This window comes from Scyliorhinus torazame, chromosome 1, assembly GCF_047496885.1.
Source record: "Scyliorhinus torazame isolate Kashiwa2021f chromosome 1, sScyTor2.1, whole genome shotgun sequence".
In the NCBI taxonomy this organism is placed as follows: domain Eukaryota; kingdom Metazoa; phylum Chordata; class Chondrichthyes; order Carcharhiniformes; family Scyliorhinidae; genus Scyliorhinus; species Scyliorhinus torazame.
In genome coordinates, this window is record NC_092707.1 from 256,380,830 (window position 1) to 256,400,414 (window position 19,585).

At 44.8% G+C, this 19,585-nt stretch overlaps 1 protein-coding gene across 1 annotated transcript in view; it reads left to right on the plus strand.

Annotated features, from left to right (window-relative positions):
• The window catches only part of usta (uronyl 2-sulfotransferase a), a 150,211-nt gene that overhangs the window by 123,863 nt on the left and 6,763 nt on the right, over window positions 1–19,585 (plus strand). The window lies entirely within an intron of this gene.

Here is a 19,585-nt window from a genome sequence, read left to right on the forward strand (position 1 = left end):
CTACATTCAAGTCTAAATCACTTATATAAACCACAAACAGCAAGGTCACCAACACTGATCCCTGTGGGACCCCACTGGATACAGGTTTACAATCGGGAAAACACTCCTCGTCCAGGCTGCCTGTTGCCAATCAGCCAATTCTGGATCCAATTTGCCAAATGTCCTTGGATCCCATGGGTTCATATCTTCGCTAACAGTCACCCATGTGGGACTTTATCAAAAGCCTTGCTGAAGTCCCAGTAGATTACGTCAAATGCATTGCACTTATCTACACACCTGGTCACCTCTTCGAAAAACTCAACCAAGTTGGTCAGACATGAAACCGTGCTGACTGTTCTTGATTAATCCCTGCCTCTCCAAATGCAGATTAATTCTGTCTCTCAGACTTGTTTCCAGTAGTTTCCCCACCAATGAGAATAGACTGACGGACCTGTAGTTTCCTGGTTTATCCCTTCCTCCCTTCTTGGAATAATGGTACCACATTGGCTGTCCTTCGGCACCTCTCTAGTGGCCAGAGAGGAATTGAAAATTAATGTATTTTAGCTCATTTGAAACTGTTCTTGTGCCATTGCAAATGCCCATGTATAAAACTTACAGTATAGACACCAGTTTGGGTTTGGAAGTATCAAGTCGTTTGTGTCTGTGCCCGAGGAGAAAATGAGCTAAACGCTCTGTTGAAGAGTGCAAGCTAATTATTATCTTGTGCTACTACTTACCTGTTATTTTAATAACTCGCTTTTGTAGTTTATAGTGAATGCCACATAGAATGTTTCATTTTCCATCTTTTGAAATCCGAGACAACATGAGTGCTTGTGACATGTGCCATGAATTTTAAAACAGTGAGTTTCTGTTTGAGCCTTCAGGAAAACTGCAATACCAGATATTGTATGTATAAATTTGCAGTGCTCTTCTCCGAAGCAAAGGCTTACTAACAGGAGTTAAGTTTTACACCGAGAATAAGAGAAATATGTGCCAAAAATCTGAGACTTATTAGGAAGGGTTCACAGAAGAGTGACTAGACCTCTGGGAACTATGTTATGAAGAAACTCTTCTGTGTTGGAAAAAAACATTGTGGAACATGATACAGGTAAAGATAAGATTCAACCAAACTCACTGTTTAATTTGGATGCCGGAGCCGTGGCTAAAGAACATGAGTCCAGAATTCACATTCCTCAAACAAGGTTTAAAGGCTAGAAAACCCACTTCGCTCACAGGATAGTGGAACAGACATTTGATAGAACCTACCTGGATATGGAATCAGCTGGAGCTTTAACAGGAATTCAATTCATGTCAGTAAACTTATTCTGGCTTGTAATTTAAAGGGAAATCTTTCAGTGGCACAGGATCAGAGACTGGGAGACTAGAAAATCTGCCTTGGTGTCAGTCAGTTGGTACCACTTCCGCCTCTGAGTCAGAAGGTTGAGAGCTTCAGTATCACTCCCGATACTTGAGCTGACAGTCTAATGAGGTTCTGAGAGTGCTGCACTGACAGTCTTATGGATGAGACATTAAACTGAGACCCTGGGCGGATTCTCTGCACCGAAATGGCGATCGGCGTGGGGGCAGAGAATGGTCGTTAACTCCACAATCCGGCGTGACCCCGCTCCCGTCACGCGCAGGCGGTCTACGCGGGTCGGGTGCCATTGACAGAGGCCCCCGCAGCGATTCTCCGACGTAAATTGGCCGAGTTCCCGAAAGCGTGGGTCTCTCATGGTCCGACCCGTCGGGACCTCGGTGTGGAGGCTGTGGACTTGCTCCACGGACGCCCTGGTGGGGGGCAGGGGGATCCTTAACCGGGGGGGGGGCCTCACAGGCGGCCAGGCTATCGATCGGGGGCCAACGATCCGCGGGCGCTCGTGATCTTGGGGGAGGAGGGCCTATCTTTTTGGTAACGGTCCATGGTGTGGGTCCGCCATGTCACACAGGGCGGCTGACGCAGGCCGCCGCCGTGCGCATGCGTGGACCCCCGACCGGAAGTTCAGGGCCCCGTATCGGCAGCCGGAGGTGCGAGGACTACTCTGGGACCCTGCTAGCCCTCTGCAGGTAGGAGAATCGCTCTGGACTTTCTTCAGAAAAGGCCAGAGTGATTCGACGCTGGAGTGGGGACATAGCCCCATTATTGGAGAATCCCGCCCCCTGACTATTCTCTGAGGTGGATGTAAAACATTTTCTGTGACACTATTTTGAAGAAGAGCAGGGAGTTATCTGTGGTGTCCTGGCCAATTTACCCCTCAATCAATTAGACTAAAACAAACCATCTGGTAATTATTACATTGCTGTTTGTGGGAGCTTGCTGTGTAGGTAAATTAGATCCTATGTTTCCTATATTACAACAGTGCCTACACTTCAGAGTACTTCATCGACTATAAAGCATTTTAGGGTCACCCTGAGGTCATGAAAGGTGCAAGTAAGACGGGACGTTTGCAAGTCTGGGAGCGCTAGAAGAAAAATATAAGTTGTCCCCGGGGAACGCCTTCCGGTATATGCAAGTGAGGGCATTTGCGAGGCAACAGGTGAGGGAATTTCCGCAGCTCCCGACGCAGGGGATCCAAGATAGAGTGATTTCGGGGGCATGGGTTGGAGAGGGCAAAGTGTCCAAAATATACCGGGAGATGAGGGACGAGGGGGAGGCGATGATAGAGGAGCTGAAGGGAAAATGGGAAGAAGAGCTGGGGAAGAGATTGAGGAGGGGCTATGGGCGGACGCCCTAAGTAGGGTAAATTCCTCGTCCTCGTGTGCCAGGTCCTTTTAAGGTCCTACATAGAGCACATATGACGGGAGCGAGGCTGATCAGATTTTTTGGGGTGGAGGACAGGTGTGGGAGGTGCTCGGGAAGCTCGGCGAACCACACACACATGTTCTGGTCGTGTCCGGCACTGCATGAGTTCTGGGGGGGGCGTGGCAAGGGTAATCTCAAAGGTGGTGAAGGTCCGGGTCAAGCCAGGCTGGGGGTTAGCTATATTTGGGGTTGCAGAAGAGCCGGGAGTGCAGGAGGCGAAAGAGGCCGATATTTTGGCCTTTGCGTCCCTAGTAGCCCGGCGTAGGATTCTACTCATGTGGAAGGAAGCGAAACCCCCAGTCGTGGAGGCCTGGGTAAACGACATGGCAGGGTTCATAAGATTGGAACGAATAAAATTTGCGTTGAGAGGATCGGCTCAGGGGTTCTCCAGGCGGTGGCAACCGTTCCTTGACTATCTCGCGGAACGATAAGGAAAAGATAGAAATGACAGCAGCAGCAACGCGGGGGGGGGGGGGGGGAGCACTATTCTGTGTTTTTGCTATTTGTTTTTCTTTTTAGTCTTTGTTGTTGTTAGTTCACTATATTATTTAAATAATGTTATTTACCAGTTAATGTATAATCCCTTGTTGAGTTGTAAAAACGGAAACATTTTTGTTTGAAAAATTTTAATAAAATATATTTTTTTTTAAAAAGAAAGGTGCAAGTTAAATGCAAGTTGTTATTTCTGTAGATTCAGATAGCCGGAACCGTCTCACATTAAAGTTGAGCATAATTTCTCAGTAGGCCTTTTAACCAGAGTACAACACTCTAGCCAACTTCATATAAATATTGTAATGAATGTAAACAAACCTAGCTTAATTTTTGTTCATATACTATAGGATTGGAGGAGTGCTGCTTTTGCCTAGCCGTAGCGAGACCAACTGAAGCTCTGTAATCAATGAAGCCTTTAAAGTATCCAAAACCAAATCAAGTTTAGAACTGGCTGCTTCTATCAATTCTCATAACTTTAATAATATAATTTTTATCTTTTGTAGAGATTTTTATTTCTTGCTTCTCTTATTCTGTGAGAGGCAGGAACTTCAGAGTCTTCGGGGTGTGTGCCGCTCTCAACCAGTACCCAGCACTGGCGACTGCTGGGAGTGACGACAAACTTGAAATGCAGTCCAGACCATGGCATTGATAAGCAAGGGACTGCACAGGGGAACAGCATTAGGTAGAAATATGGTCATTAACAGAGATTCCGTAGTTAGGAGGTTAGACAGGGGACTTCCGGTGGCGGCATGTAGGAGGAGGTCGCACATTGGATGGCACCTGCTCGAGACTTGATTTTTTAGAATTTAATGCCCGGTCCCAGGGGCAATTTCTGGTGAAATAAGTGCAGGAAGTATAGCCATCTAAGATGGCCACCTGCAAAGGACCATGGGAATTATGGCCAACCCAGGACTCAGACAGATACAGAGCCCATGTGTATTTGAAACACAGGTAACTGGACCTGATCGAAACCCCTGCTCGTTTGCATTTTAATGGCCCATTTTCCCAGGACAATAGAACTCCAATCAAGCAACCGGTAGAGCCACAGACTGATCGGCGCCACTCCCTTTACTCAGAAAGCCCAACTGCCAAGGTTAATGACCGCTAAGAACCCGCCCAGCTACCAAGGCACCCACCCTTTATTGGCCGAAATTGAAGACCGTGATCAGAGCCCTGTCGAACTATTGGGTCCAAGGTTAAGGACCGCTCCAAAGAGCGCGAAATCCCAGAGGGATAAAAGAGGACACAGCCATGTGTTCTGTCTCTTTTGGATCCGGCCTGTACCAACCAACTGTAGCAGGAACAGCCAGCCAAGTTCAAGACCAACGATCGCTACCTGACGGATGAGCCCAGCAGAGACAGAGCCAGTATCTTCGAACCAGCATGGTGAAATCCAGATAAAGGTTGTATCCATTTGCACAGTGCTGGTCGCCCTGAAGTTAAGTATAGGTTATTGTAGCTGATATGTGTAGTTTAACTCGTAGTAGATATTGTGTTTGCATGTCGAGGTAACTCTTGTGTATGTAAATAAACCATCTTTTGAACTAACTAACTGGTTATGTGGTCATTTGATCGATATAAGGGAAGGCTTGTGGTTCACCAACATTATCATTAATATCAGCAACAGTATTGGCGACGCTGTTGGGATCAAAACGAGCAACAGAAGACATAACGAAGAAAGATGTCCAAAACCCAAAAGAGGTTTGAGGAAGGAGATGATGGCAATATTGAAGATGCTGGTGAAGGAGGTGATTGCCCCGGTGAAGGCAGTAGTGTCGAGAGCATCAGCTAAATTGCGAGAGCAGGGCGAGATACTGAAGGGAGTGGAAGAGGCCTTGTCGCAACACAGTGATTAACTCACCTCAATGGGTGAGGAGCTGCAGAGGGTGATGGAGCCCAACAATGGTCTGCGAGCCAAGTGGAGGACCTGGAAAACAGATCAAGGTGGCAACATCTGAGGATCGTGGGCCTGCCCGAAGGGGTGGAGGGTCCGAGGCCGACAGAGTATTTTGCCAAGATGTTGGTGGAGCTGTTGGGGGAGGGGGAAGACCCTTCTCGGTACGAACTGGATCGGGTTCATAGGGCGTGGAGACCAAAACCAAAGGCGAATGAGCCGCCAAGGGCAGTGATTATTCGTTTCCATAGGTACCGCGTGAAGGAGAAGGTCCTGCATTGGGCAAAGCAGAAGCGGGAGGTGCAGTGGGCTGGAACTGGTATACGTATATACCAGGACTTTTCTGTGGAGGAGGCGGGCGGCCTTCGGCCGCGTGAAGACGGCACTGTATAACAGCAGGGTTCGGTTCGGCGTAGTGTACCCAGCTAAGTTGAAGGTGACCTACAACTCCAAAGACTTTTATTTTGAGACGATAGAAGAAGAAGGACTGGGACAGAAGTGAGAAATGGGACTGAGGATTGGTCTTGGGACTGAGGGTAGGGGAGTGGAGGAGTTTATATAGCTCTATTTTTCACTGCATGTTGTTATGTGTGCTAAATGAGTTGACGTTGCCTATTTGGACAAGGTAGGATTTTATTTTGCAATGATAGTTCTTCGGGGTTTGTGTGTTTACACTGGGGTTGTGTGTTGAAGAGGATGTCTTTGTTTTCCTGGGACCGGGCAGGGAGGAAGGGATTGGAGGGGAGTGAGGCCTGGGCAGGGGCCTCCACACTGGCTAGCTCAAGCTGGCTGGTGAATGGGAGTGTGGTGGGGGGAGGGGCTGTGGTCATCCGAGCCTGGTAGAACAGGTTTCAATGGGCCTAGGAGGTGTGAAAAGTTGGGGGAGGGGGACCGATACTGGGTGAGGTGTTTTTGAGAGGAAGTGGATGGAAGGATTCTGGGGCGGGGGGGGGGGGGGGGGCGGGGGGGGTTCGATGGTAACAATGGACGGGGCGGGCCTGGAGTTATGAGGTGATGGATAGGAGGGGAGGGGGGAGTGAGAGACCCCCGGTTAGGATAGTTACGTGGATTATGAGGGGTTTGTTGGGTGGTTTTCCAGGGTCATCTTGGGGCTAATGCTCATGAACTTGGAACCAGGGCCCCTACAAGCCTTTTTCGGGGGTCAGACCGACGGGCAGGTGCGGGGGCAGATGTTAGCTTTCGCCTCGCTGATTGCCCGGAGGCAGGTCCTGTTGGGTGGAATTCAGCCTCTCCATCCTGTGACACGGCTTGGTGGGGGGGGACCTACTTGAATTTCTTTGAACCACAGGAAGGTGAAGTTTCAGCTGAAGGGGATGAAGGAAGGGTTTCACAATTATGGGGGCTGTTTATTATGCACTTCCGAGAATTGTTTGCCGTTGAACATTAGGGAGGGGGGAAGGGGGAGTTGGCGGTATTGTTGTTTTTGGTTACACTGTTTACGGATTGTTAATTTGTGGGGGTTTTGTAACCTGGAATTTAGGGGTGGATGTTTTGGTCCATATATTGAGTGAGGGGTGGTTTATGTGTGGGGGATTGTTACTGTATTTTTTTTGTTTTTTTTACTTGTTTATTGATGAAAATTAGGAGAATAAAAAGATTTTTTAAAAAAGGTTAGACGAGCATTTCTGTAACCACCATCATGAGCCCCACCTGGTGTTTTGCCTCTCTGGTGCCAAGGTAAAGGGTTTCATGGCCAGGGTGCAGAATATTCTACAGAGAGACCCAGATATGGTGGGATATATCGGTACCAACAGCATCCAAAAGGCAAATATTGAGATTCTATGATCAGACCTCCAATTATGGCTGGTTTAGCTCAGTGGGCTAGGCAGCTGGTTTGTGATGCAGAACAAGGCCAGCAGCGCAGGTTCAATTCCCGTACCAGCTTACCTGAACAGGCGCCGGAATGTGGCAACTAGGGGCTTTTCACAGTAACTTCATACTTGTGATAATAAAAGGTTATTATTAAGTGTTAGGAAGGAGTAGGACCTCAAAGGGAGCAATGCACTAGCGTGAGTATCAGTAGGATAATAGGGAGGGCATGTCCCGAATCATGGTGCAGGAGAGAGAGCTTCCAATTCTTGGAGCATTGGGACCACTTTTGGGGCATTGGGCACCTATTTAAAAAAAAAAAAAGGACAAATTGCACCTCAACAGGACTGGGACCAATGTCCTTGCGGGCTGTTAATTAGTGTGATTGGGGAGGATTTAGTCTAAAGTGTAGGGTGTTGGACACCTAGATATAAAAGGAGCAAAGGGTGCTTAAATTGAGTATGTTGGATAATAGTAGAAAAGGAAAAGAAAAAAAAATTGTAGAACCCTCAAGAGTATTGACAGTCAGAGAGATCTAGGTGTACAGGTCCACAGGTCACTGAAAGGGGCAACACAGGTGGAGAAAGGTAGTCAAGAAGGCATACGGCATGCTTGCCTTCATTGGCCAGGGCATTGAGTATAAGAATTGGCAAGTCATGTTGCAGCTGTACAGGACCTTAGTTAGGCCACACTTGGAGTATAGTGTTCAATTCTGGTCACCATACTACCAGAAGGATGTGGAGTCTTTAGAGAGGGTGCAGAAGAGATTTACCAGGATGTTGCCTGGTATGGAGGGCATTGGCTAAGAGGAGCGGTTGAATAAACTCGGTTTGTTCTCACTGAAAAAAAGGAGGTTGAGGGGCGACCTGATAGAGGTCTACAAAATTATGAGGGGCATAGACAGAGTGGATAGTCAGAGGCTTTTCCCCAGGGTAGAGGGGTCAATTACTAGGCGGCATAGGTTTAAGGTGCACGGGGCAAGGTTTAGAGGAGATGTATGAGGCAAGTTTTTTTTACACAGAGGGTAGTGGGTGCCTGGAACTCACTGCCGGAGGAGGTGGTGGAAGCAGGAATGATAGTGACGTTTAAGGGGCGTCTTGACAAATACATGAATAGGATGGGAATAGAGGGATACAGACCCAGGAAGTGTAGAAGATTTTCGTTTAGACGGGAAGCATGGTCGGCGCAGGCTTGGAGGGCCGAGGGGTCTGTTCCTGTGCTGTTCTTTGTTCTTTGAAGCAGTGACATATTAGATCGGGGCAGACTAAGAACAATAACATGGTATTCAAATACAGCTTTAGAATGCATGTATGTGAATGCACACAATGTGGTGAATGAGGTTGGTGAGCTACAAGCACTGAGCCTTGTGGGGAATATGATGTGGTAACTATCGAAACATGGCTTAAAATGGTGAGGACCGAGCACTTAATATTCACAGATACAAAGTGTCCAGAAAAGATAAAGAGGGAAGGAAGGGAGGTGGGTAGCAGTACTGAGTAGGAATGACGTAATGTTGGAAAGAGAAGATGTCATTGAGGGGCACTAGCACAGAATCCATTTGGGTAGAGTGGACAAGCAAAAAGGATATGATTGTGCTACTAGGGGTATTCTATAGACTTCCAAATTGTGAGAGCGAGACTAGCAAATCTACAGGGAAATCACAGAAATGCATAAGAACTGTAGAATGGAGGACTTGAATGAGATAACGTTAGAGTAAAGTATAGGGAGCAGAGGAATTTCTGAAACCTGTTCAAGAGAAGGAAAGAAACATTGCTGGATCAGGTGTTGGGGAATGAGATGGGCCAAGTGTCTGTGGGGAAGCACTTGGGTAAGAGTGATTATCGTATCGGACGGTTTAGATTAGGAATGAAGTCGTGCCAGGAACAAAGAATTTCTAAATCGGAAGAGGGCTAACTTATCTGGAACAAGACAAGATCGTGCCAGGGTAAAATGGAAGCAAAAACTGAAAGGAGAAACAGTGACAGAACCCATGGGTGATCTTTAAGGAGGAAATGTTTCAAGGACAGGCTAGGTACATTCCAACAATGGCAGGGAAGCAAAACCCAGAGCTCCTTGGACGGTGTAGGAGATAGAGAATACAAAAAATGGGTGTTCGATGCATGTCAGGTGAATTCTCCATGTAAGAACTAGGACAAATATGTAGTCAGTTGAGAGGGGAAGTGAAGAGGAAAATAAGACTGGCAAAGAGGGAAAATGAGAATAAAGGGACACTTGAAATAAAAGGGAAACCAAATATCTTATACCAGCTTGTAAATAGTAAGAGGGTAGTATGAGGCGGCTAGGGCCTATTAGGGACAGAAATATTGTTAGGAACACAAAGGTAGTTTTAAGGGATTTATATTTATTGGTAAACTTTAAGTGGGTTTAATTTAATGTTTCTGTGCCTGGAAGAGTAAAACCTATAGCTAGATTCATGTTGGACAAATGTGTTTGCACGTGTTGGGGTTTGTTCAATTCAAACTGTGCTTCTATGGTGCTTAAAGAGGGTTGTGACATGAAAATTAAATAAGCTAAGCAGCAGTATGTGACCATTGCTTAGCAACTGTGGGCCCTCTTTAGGTAGAAAGGCTTTTTGAATTTAGTTTTAACTGAATACGTTGGCAGTGAGAGATAAGACACCAGGGAGTAAACATCTGTCAACTCTGACAGGAAAATTCAGGCTGGACAAGGAACAGGAGGGCACAAAGAGACAGACTTCCCTAAGAACCAGATAAAGTCCAGGGAATTGGGACAGAAAGAATGTCTCAGAAAGATGGAACTTGGAGAACAGAGATTCAGAAGTTGAACAAAGTATTGTTCTGGGGAATTCAAGGGAAAAGCACAAAGTCTTCTGAGTTAAAGAGAGAACTGCAGTAACCAGATTTAAAGTGGACAAGAAGATTTCAGAGGTAAATCAAAAGTTTGGTGCCATCTTAACCGAGTCTTAACAGAAAGTTAACGCAATTATGAACAATTGGTACAACAGTGAAGACAAAGCATTCCTGAAGGAGGAGTTGTAAAACTGGATGCCGGATTCCTTGCTAAAAGTGGAGCGGAAGCTTTGTTTGAAAGCATAGTTTGAAAAACCTGGGCTGGACTTTTGCAATACAAACAACTGTGAAAGCACTGTTTAAAAGAAAATTTTAAAGTGTGTCTTTTTGAAAGTGGAATTTGAACTCACTCGTGTGGAAGCCACAGTTCATCGAGACAAGATGGCACATGGTATAATAATCAGCTGGTGGGATTTTGAGGAGAAATCCACAGATATTCACGTTACCGAGACCATTGTAGTTTAAGATATACTTTATAATCCACGTTAACATTGAAATTTGTGTATATTTGTGAAGCTATGGGGGAGTAAATGAATATTTTATCAAAATCTAACTTATAATGTTTACATTTCTTTTCTTGTTAAAATTATCTGCAGTCCTGTAACTCTGTCCTCCATGTTTTCCAAAAAAAGGTAACGGTTACAGTATTTTGAACCAGGGTTCAATTCTGAGATATTCCCATCCAGTTATAACATCAACTGGGATTGTAACAATATAAATATGCTTAGTACAGGGAAAGTCTTGAATATTTAATGAGCACTTTGTGTTGGTGTTCACTGAGGAAGGGAATGCTGACAAAATGCTTAGAGTGGTCCAGGTGGCTTGTATTACAGGTTGCTTTAGAAAATGAGGATAGAGATAGCAGAATTGCGTGCCATAATTTTCTAGTCTTCCCTAGATATGGGAGAAGTGTCAGAGGATTGGAAAGTGGCAAATGTAGTATCCCTATTCAAGAAAGAATGCAAGAACGTTACTAGTTCATAAAGGCCAGTTGGTTTAACATCAACGGTGGGTAAAGTTTTAAAAACAATAATAAAGGGAGGAATTAAAGGGGCCCTGAAAAAATTTGGGTTCATTAAGGAGAGAGAGCGCAGACTTGTGAAAGGCAGAGTGCGCTGAACTAATCCAATTGATTTTTTTGATGAAAAGGTAACAGAAGATTGATAAGAGGAATGTAGTGCATGTTGACTGTATGGATTAGTATAAAGCTTTTGAAAAAGAACCACAAAGGCTGGTTAACAAAATTGAGGCTCGCAGATCAGAGGCGGGTTAGTGTCCGCTTGAATAAAAAAAATAGACTTAAAGACGGATTACAGCAAGTCGTGGTAAGTATTTGATTTTCAGACTAGAGGATGATAGGCAGTGATGTTACCCAAGGGTCAGTGCTAGAGCCACAATGATTTGGATATTAGAACACAGAGTAAAGGTTCAAAATTTGCCCTTGATTCCAGATATGAAGGTATGGCAAATAGTGAGAATGATACTAATTGACCGCGCAGGGCATGGATAGGCTAACGTAAAGGGCAGACAAATGGCAGATGGAATTTAATACGGACAAGTGTGAGGTGGCGCTTTTTGGCAGCAGGGATATGGCGAAACAATATAGACTTAAGAGTTCCAGAGAGTTTGCAGGAACAAATGACCTGGGAATTTGTGTGCACAAATCCTTGAAAGTGGCAGCACATATGAGAGAGCAGTTACAAAGCATGTGGGATTGTGGACTTCATAAATAGAGGTCTTGAGTACAAAGGTAGAGACGTTATGTTGAAACTTTATGAAGCTCTGTTTAGGGCATAATTAAAAGTATTGCCTACAGTTCTAGCTACCAGTAAAGGTGTGAAGGTCCTTGAGAGGATGCAGAGGAGATATATCAGATTGGTTCCAGGGATGAGAAATTTTAGCCACAAGATTAGGTTGGAGAACCTGGGGGTGTTTCCCTTAGAGCAGAGGAGGTAAAAGGGAGATTTGATATAGGTGTACAAGATTATGAAGGGTTTAGATAAGACAAACAAAGAAAAGTTGTTCCCATTAGCTTATGGTACAAGGACTAAAGGATACAGATTTAAGGCAAGAGATACAGGGCAGATGTGAGGAGGATTTTGTTTTACTCATTGAGTAATAATGAACTGGAACTTATCAATTATGAGGGTGATAGAAACAGACAATTAGGGCAGCAGGGTGGCGCAGTGGTTAGCATTGGTGCCTCACGGCACCGAGCTCCCAGGTTTGATCCTGGCTCTGGGTCACTATCCGTGTGGAGTTTGCACATTCTCCCCGTGTTTGGGTTTCATCCCCACAACCTAAAGATGTGCAGGGTAGGTGGATTGGCCACGCTAAACTGCCCCTTAATTGGAAAAAGTGAATTGGGTACTCTAAAAAAAATTTTTTTAAGAAAGAAACAGAGGCAATCAATGATTTCAAAAGAAATTGGATGGGCACCTGAGGGAAATAACTTGCGGGGTTACAGGAGGGAAATGAAACTGACAGGATTGCTGTACAGAGAGCCAGTGTGGACTCGGGCCATATGGTTGTCTCATTTGCTGTAATAATTCTATGACTCTAATGTTTTTTGTCACTTTAACAAGGTTATCATAGCTGACTGCCCAGGTGTGTCCTATACACAAGAAACAGGACAAATCCAACCCAGCCAAATACCGCCCTATCAGTCTACTCTCCATTATCAGCAAAGTGATGGAAGGATCATGGATCAAAAATCTACCTCACCAGACCAATTTGGACTCATGCATATGAACCAAACCTGACGCAGAATTGGGCATTCTGGTGAAGTAAATGCTTTAGTACAGAGTACAGAAGGTCTAAGTAGGAAGTCAGGATTAATTTTTATACTCATTTCATGACCTTACTGTTGAAGTAAATTTGAGGGTGGCACAATGGTTAGCACTGCTGCCTCACAGTGCCAGGGACTCGGGTTCGATTCCGACCTCGGATGACTATTTGGGTGGAGTTTGCAGGTTTGCTTCGTGCATCCCTCCCACAGTCCAAAGATGTGCAGTTTAGGTGGATTGATCACACTAAATTGCCCCTTAATGTCCAAAGGTTAGGTGGGGTAAAGGGAATGGGACAGAGGTTTGTGTTTAGGTAGGATACTATTTCAGAGGGTTTGTGTAGACTCAAGGACTGAATGGCCCCCTGCACTGAAGAGATTCTATGACTTAATGAAGTGTATTGATGTATCCCAGCTTTGAAATATTAAAAGCATTCAACAAATATTTGAACCTTCAAACTGTGGGGTACACTGCTTAAAGAGAGGGATAGAAAACTCCTGACAAAGCTACGAAAGAGAAAAAGACAATTCTGAAGCAAATGGCACCAGAGAGCATTCCAGAAGTCTTGAAAATAAATCTGTTTGAAAATCCCAAAGTAATACCTGAGCTGCAAAGCAGGTGGCAGTACTGAGCCACTGATGACAACAAAAGTATGTGTTCCAAACTGCAGATGGATAAAAGACAAAAGCAAGATTAGAAAATGTAGATTTGGAGCTGAAGAACATGGAACAATAAGGAAAAACGCCAGATACCCCAAGATTCCTGAGAACCATTGAATCGCTGAGAAATGAAATGGTTGAAATGGAAATCAAGAACCTAGACTGTGAAGTTCTCACAAAGGAGTGCAAAGAGTCTCAAACAATTGGCAGAAGTGCAATTACAAAATGTGTGCTTGAATTATGCTCTGCTAAGAAAAAACTGATCAGTGTAGAGAGGAACTATGATAAGGAAAACGAGAACTGATAGAAACAGTGGGATGTTGCTCCCAGGAATAAAACACTTGAAACAGACTGAAAACACCGAAATGATAACCTTGTAGAAACAAGATGTGGGGTTGGTAGAAGTAATGAAAGTATGTTGAGTAAACACAAAGGCTTTATAAATATGTTGAGTAATGACTGGGAGTGGGGTGGGGAGGAGATGCAGTATAAGGATCTAACATAGAAAAGATTAACATGGGACTGGGTACAGTGCCATCTACAGTGTGATGTAAAGGAACTCGAGTCTAGAGTGCAGTCTTGTACTAGACAGAAATGTGTGTAGTGGCAGGCAGGGAGACAGTTCATAGCTTAGACCTTATATTGGAGATATGTATGCAGTTACCAGTCATTAATAAACAGAACCTTATCATGAATGCTACCACACTGCACACAACATCTTCCACAGCCAGTCATTTGCCTTGCTTGTGGTCTCCAAGGACTCGAGGACTTAACTGTCAGTCATAGTAATCTCTGACCACTCCCTGCCACAATTCCTTGCCCCTCGCCAATCGGTTCTGAAAGAAACCATCCTAACCCCACTCACAAACTCGCTCTCTAACTTTGTCTGCAGGGGCCTTCCATTCAACACGACACCTTTGATGCCTGAAAACACCTAGATCGTCCTTAGCTCTGCCTTTGTTTTCCACAAATTGTTAATTGTCTCCAATCCCTGTCATCCCCAACCCACCCCTCCCAACCATGTACAACCTCCAGACACAGCATTTCTCCTGCATAACTAGCAAGGTCATCAATCATTGCATTTTGAATTGCCGAAAAGTTGCAACACAGACTGAGGTCATTTGGCCCGTGATGTCAGTGCTAGTTGAGGAGCACCCAGCCTGAACCCACCTTCCTGCACCATGTCCGCACCCCTGCAGGACACAGCTCTCATTTTACATTTTATTTGTACTTCAATATTTTAATAGCTATTCAGCCCAATTGACCCATGGTGTTTATGCTCTATAGGAGTACCCTCCTTCATTTAACCAAAACAGCATAACCTCCTATTCCTTTCTCCCTCATGTTTTATCAAGCTTTTTCTCAAACACATCTATGCCAATTGCCTCAGCTGCTACTTATTGTTTTGACACCATTTCTAGAATCTGAATATGCTCCAGTATACAAATGGATCACTCAGCCTGTCAAATCAGTGCCAGTTGTTGCCTTCATGAGCCACCTAGTCTAATGCCACTCTCCGGGCACTCCTCCAAATAGACCTCCAAGTGCTTTTTAAATGTAGTCGAGTGTTGCCTCTACCCACCCTTTCAGGCAGAGAGTTCCAAGTCCCTACCACCCCCTGGATGATAAATGGTTTCCACATCTACCTTCTGATCCTTCCTCCAAATAGTTTCATCCTGTGTCTTCGGTTTTTCACTCTCCTGCTGTAATATGGATCGATTTGGTCTATTTTACACTCGTGATGAGATTTAGCCAAGGTATAGTGAGGAAGTTGGATTTTAAAAAATTGATTCTTAGGGACTGCATTTATTGATGCAACTGAGTGGCTTGCTAGGTCATTTCAGAGCACAGTTAAGAGTCAACTACATTGATGTGGGACTGGTGTCACATATAGGTCAGACCTGGTAACAATGGCCAGTATGTTCCCTATTAAGACATTAGTGAAACAATTGAGTTTTTACAACAATCATCCAGCTTCTTGTTCATTTTTACTGATGACAGCATTTGTTTCCAGAAAACTGAAGTCAAATTCTCAAACTGCTTTGGTGGACTTTCAACTTTTGTTCTTTATATTAGCAATCTAATATAGCTACTTCAGTACCGTAGATATGCTGTAGATTATTATAAGAATTTGTTTGACATGCTCCCAGCGTATTTTAATATTAGAACCTTTCCAAACGTTCGTGTAGATCAAATGATCGCATAACCCAAGTTCTTTCTATCTGTTTTTTGTAACTTGTGAATTGACAGCTACCCAACAGGGTTTTAATAGAAAGATCACTGTTTTAATTTACATTTTATTTGCACTTCGATATTTTACTTAAACTGGCATTCCTTTAAACGTCAAAGAATTAACAATGTAGAAAACAACAGTGACATGTTTAATGTACAACACCTATAAAAGGCTATTCAACCCAATCGACCCATGGTGTTTATGCTCTACATGAGTCTCGGAGATTTACAGTACAGAAAGAGGCTCTTGAACCCATCATGTCCGTGTTGGCCATCAAGCACCTATCTATTCTAATCCCATCTTCCAGCACTTGGTCCGCAGCCTTGCATGCTGTGGCATTTCAAGTGCTCATCTAGGTGCTTCTTAAATGTTGTGAGGGTTCCCACCTCGTCCACCCTTTCAGGCAACGAGTTCCAGATTCCCAACACCCTCTGGGTGAAAAAGTATTTCCTTAAATCCCCTCTAAATCTCCAAATCTCCTGCCCCTTATTTTAAATCTATGTCCCCTGGTTATTGACCCCTCTGCTAAGGGATAAGATTCTCCCTATTTACCCCATCTATATCACTCATAATTTTGAACACCTCGATGAGGTCCCCCCCTCAGCCTTCTCTGCTCTACGGAAAACAATCCCACCCTCGCTTCATAGCTGAAAAGCTCCAGCCCAGGCAACATCCTGGTGAATCTTGTCTGCACCCTCTCCAGTGCAATCACATCCTTCCTATATTGTGGAACCAGAACTGCACATAACATTCCAGCTGTGGCCTAACCAGCATTTTATACAACTCCATCATAGCTTCCCTGCTCTTATATTCTATGCCTCGGATAATAAAGGCAAATATCACATATGCCTTCTTAACCACCTTATCTATCTGTCCTGCTGCCTTCAGGGATCTTTGGACAACCACCCCAAGGTTCCACTGGTGCTCTGTACTTCCTAGCATCTTACCGTTCATTGCAAATTCCCTTGTCTTGTTAGTCCTCCCAAAATGCATCACCTCACACTTTTTTCAGGGTTAAATTCCATTTGTCACTGTTCTGTCCATCTGATCTATATCATCCTCCTCACCATTTGCCACACCACCAATTTTCATGCCATTTGTGAACTTACTGATCACACTTCCCCATTATCGCATCTAGATCATTAATGTACACTACCAACAGCAAGGAACGCAGCACCACACACAGGTTGCCACTTTTGTCCTTAATGGGCCCTACTCTTTCCCTGGTTACGCTTTTGCCCTAAATATACTTTTAAAGTTTCTTGAGATTTTCCTTTATTATGCCTGTCAGTGTTTTTTCATGCCCCCCCCCCCCGCCCCCCCCGATACCCTAATTTATTTTTTCAGTACTCCCTGCACTTTTTATACTCTAGGACGTCCACTGTTTTGGGACCCCTGAGTTTGCCATAAGCCTCCCTTTTTTTCCTTATCCAACCTGACAGTAACACTCCCAGGATGCCCAGGAGGCACCAGCAGTGCCAGGGTACCACCCTGCCCAAAGGCATGCAATGCAGTTGGAGGCTTCTGACCCCCTTGCAGACCCCAATGAGTGTCATTCCATCTGGTCCCCATTTGTGGGTACCAGGGCTGAACAGCGCTCGCCCAAGGTCTCCAAGACCAAGGGGATGAATCCCAAAGCCTCCGGTACCTCGGGAATCTGCACATTAGAGTAAGGTTTACTGCCTCGCTTTAATATGCAGATTTGCCAAAACGTGATCCCACCACAACGGGTTGAATTTACATTGCAACGTCTCGCAGGATCGTGTTGGATCCTGCAAGGCATTGCAAGCCAGGTAGATCGCTGCTTCGGGGTCTCCCGACTCTTATCAGCCACGCTGCACCGCGATGAACTGCTTTTCCGGCGCAGCGTGGCCATTGGATCGCACCCCTTATTTCCAGTCCATCTTTGTCCTTTTCCATAACTACCGTAAATCTTACCAAGTCATGGTCACTGTCACCAAAATGCTCTCCCACTGACACCTCTACCAGCTGTCCAGCTTCATTCCCGAAAATTAGGTAAAGTAACTTTCAATGTAGGACTTTCAATGTGCTGTCTCAAAAAGCGCTGCTGGAAATATTTTCAGAATTCCACCCCTTCTGGGCACTTTCACACTTTACCTAGCCCAGTTAATACTGGGGAAATTGAAATCTACTATTATTACTCTATTGTTTTTACACATCTCTGAGATTTGTCTATATATCTGCTCTTCCATCTTTCCATGACTATTTGGGGTCTATAGTAGACTCCCAGCAAGTGATTTAGTCATAGTCATAGAACATACAGTGCAGAAGGAGGTCATTCGGCCCATTGAGTCTGCACCGACCCACTTAAACCCTCACTTCCATTCTATCCCCGTAACCCAATTCCCCCTCCTCACCTTTTTGGTCACTAAGGGCAATTTATCATGGCCAATCCACCTAACCTGCACGTCTTTGGACTGTGGGAGGAAACCGGAGCGCCCGGAGGAAACTCATGCAGACACGGGGAGAACTTGCAGACTCCGCACAGACAATGACCCAGCAGGGAATCGAACCTGGGACCCTGGCGCTGTGAAGCCACAGTGCTATCCACTTGTGCTACCGTGCTGCCCACTAATTACCCATTGGATTTCTCCCAATTTGTTTTTACGTTCTACCCATATGGCCTCAATTGAAGACCCTTTTAAGATATTTCCCTCATTACTGCAGTAATTGACTCCTTGATCAAAATTGCGATACCGCCTCTTTTAACCCCCACTTCCCTACTTGAACACTCTATAACCTGGAATATTGAGCTGTCAATCCTGCCCCTCCCAAAACCATGTCTCCTTCCACCCCTCCTTCAATTAACCGAAACAGTATGATCTCCTATTCCTTTCTCCCTTGTGTTTTCTAGAGTGTTCTCTAAATGCATCTATGCCAATTGCCTCAACTTCTACTTATTGTCTTGATGACATGCTAGAATTTCAAGAAACAGAGGTTGCGCCAGTATACAAATGGACAATTCGGTCCAACAGTTCTGCACCAGTTGTTGCCTCCTTGAACCATCTAGTCTAATCCTACTGTCCTTACACACCAATGCCTGCCAACCCGGCCCATAACCTTCAAAGTTCCTCTTTTCCGAGGATTTTATTGGAATTTATGTATTCTGCTTCAATAGCAGTTTGTGGCAAAGAATTCTACATTCTAACCAGCCCTTTAATTCTTTTTCATATTTCCGGTTTACCAAGGCACAAAGGGAAACCTCTGAGCAGTGGAGGCGATGCAGAGAAGGGCCACGAGGCTGATCCCTGGTGTCAGAGGACTGAGTTGTAAGGAAAAGTTAGAAAAACTTGGACCCTTCAGTTTTTGAAAGTAGGTGAATGAGAGGACACATTATTGAAGTATAGGAGGCACTAGGTCGAGTAGAAATAGTTTGCCCTGAGCATTCTTCCATCACGGATGGAGGGTAAAAAGACAAGCTGACACGCGGACTGATGTCAAGAACTACTTCACATATACAGTGATTAATACTTGAAATATTAAATAAATTTGATAAAATATTAAAACATGCTGCTGTGCAGAGAGACCTGGGTGTGCTAGTGCATGAGTCGCAGAAAGTTGGTTTTCAGGTGCAACAGGTGATTAAGAAGGCAAATGGAATTTTGTCCTTCATTGCTAGAGGGATGGAGTTTAAGACTAGGGAGGTCATGCTGCAATTGTATAAGGTGTTAGTGAGGCCACACCTGGAGTATTGTGTTCAGTTTTGGTCTCCTTACTTGAGAAAGGACGTACTGGCACTGGAGGGAGTGCAGAGGAGATTAAATAGGTTAATCCCAGAGCTGAAGGGGTTGGATTACGAGGAGAGGTTGAGTAGACTGGGACTGTACTCGTTGGAATTTAGAAGGATGAGGGGGGATCTTATAGAAACATATAAGATTATGAAGGGAATAGATAGGATAGATGCGGGCAGGTTGTTTCCACTGGCGGGTGAAAGCAGAACTAGGGGGCATAGCCTCAAAATAAGGGGAAGTAGATTTAGGACTGAGTTTAGGAGGATCTTCTTCACCCAAATGGTTGTGAATCTATGGAATTCCTTGCCCAGTGAAGCAGTAGAGGCTCC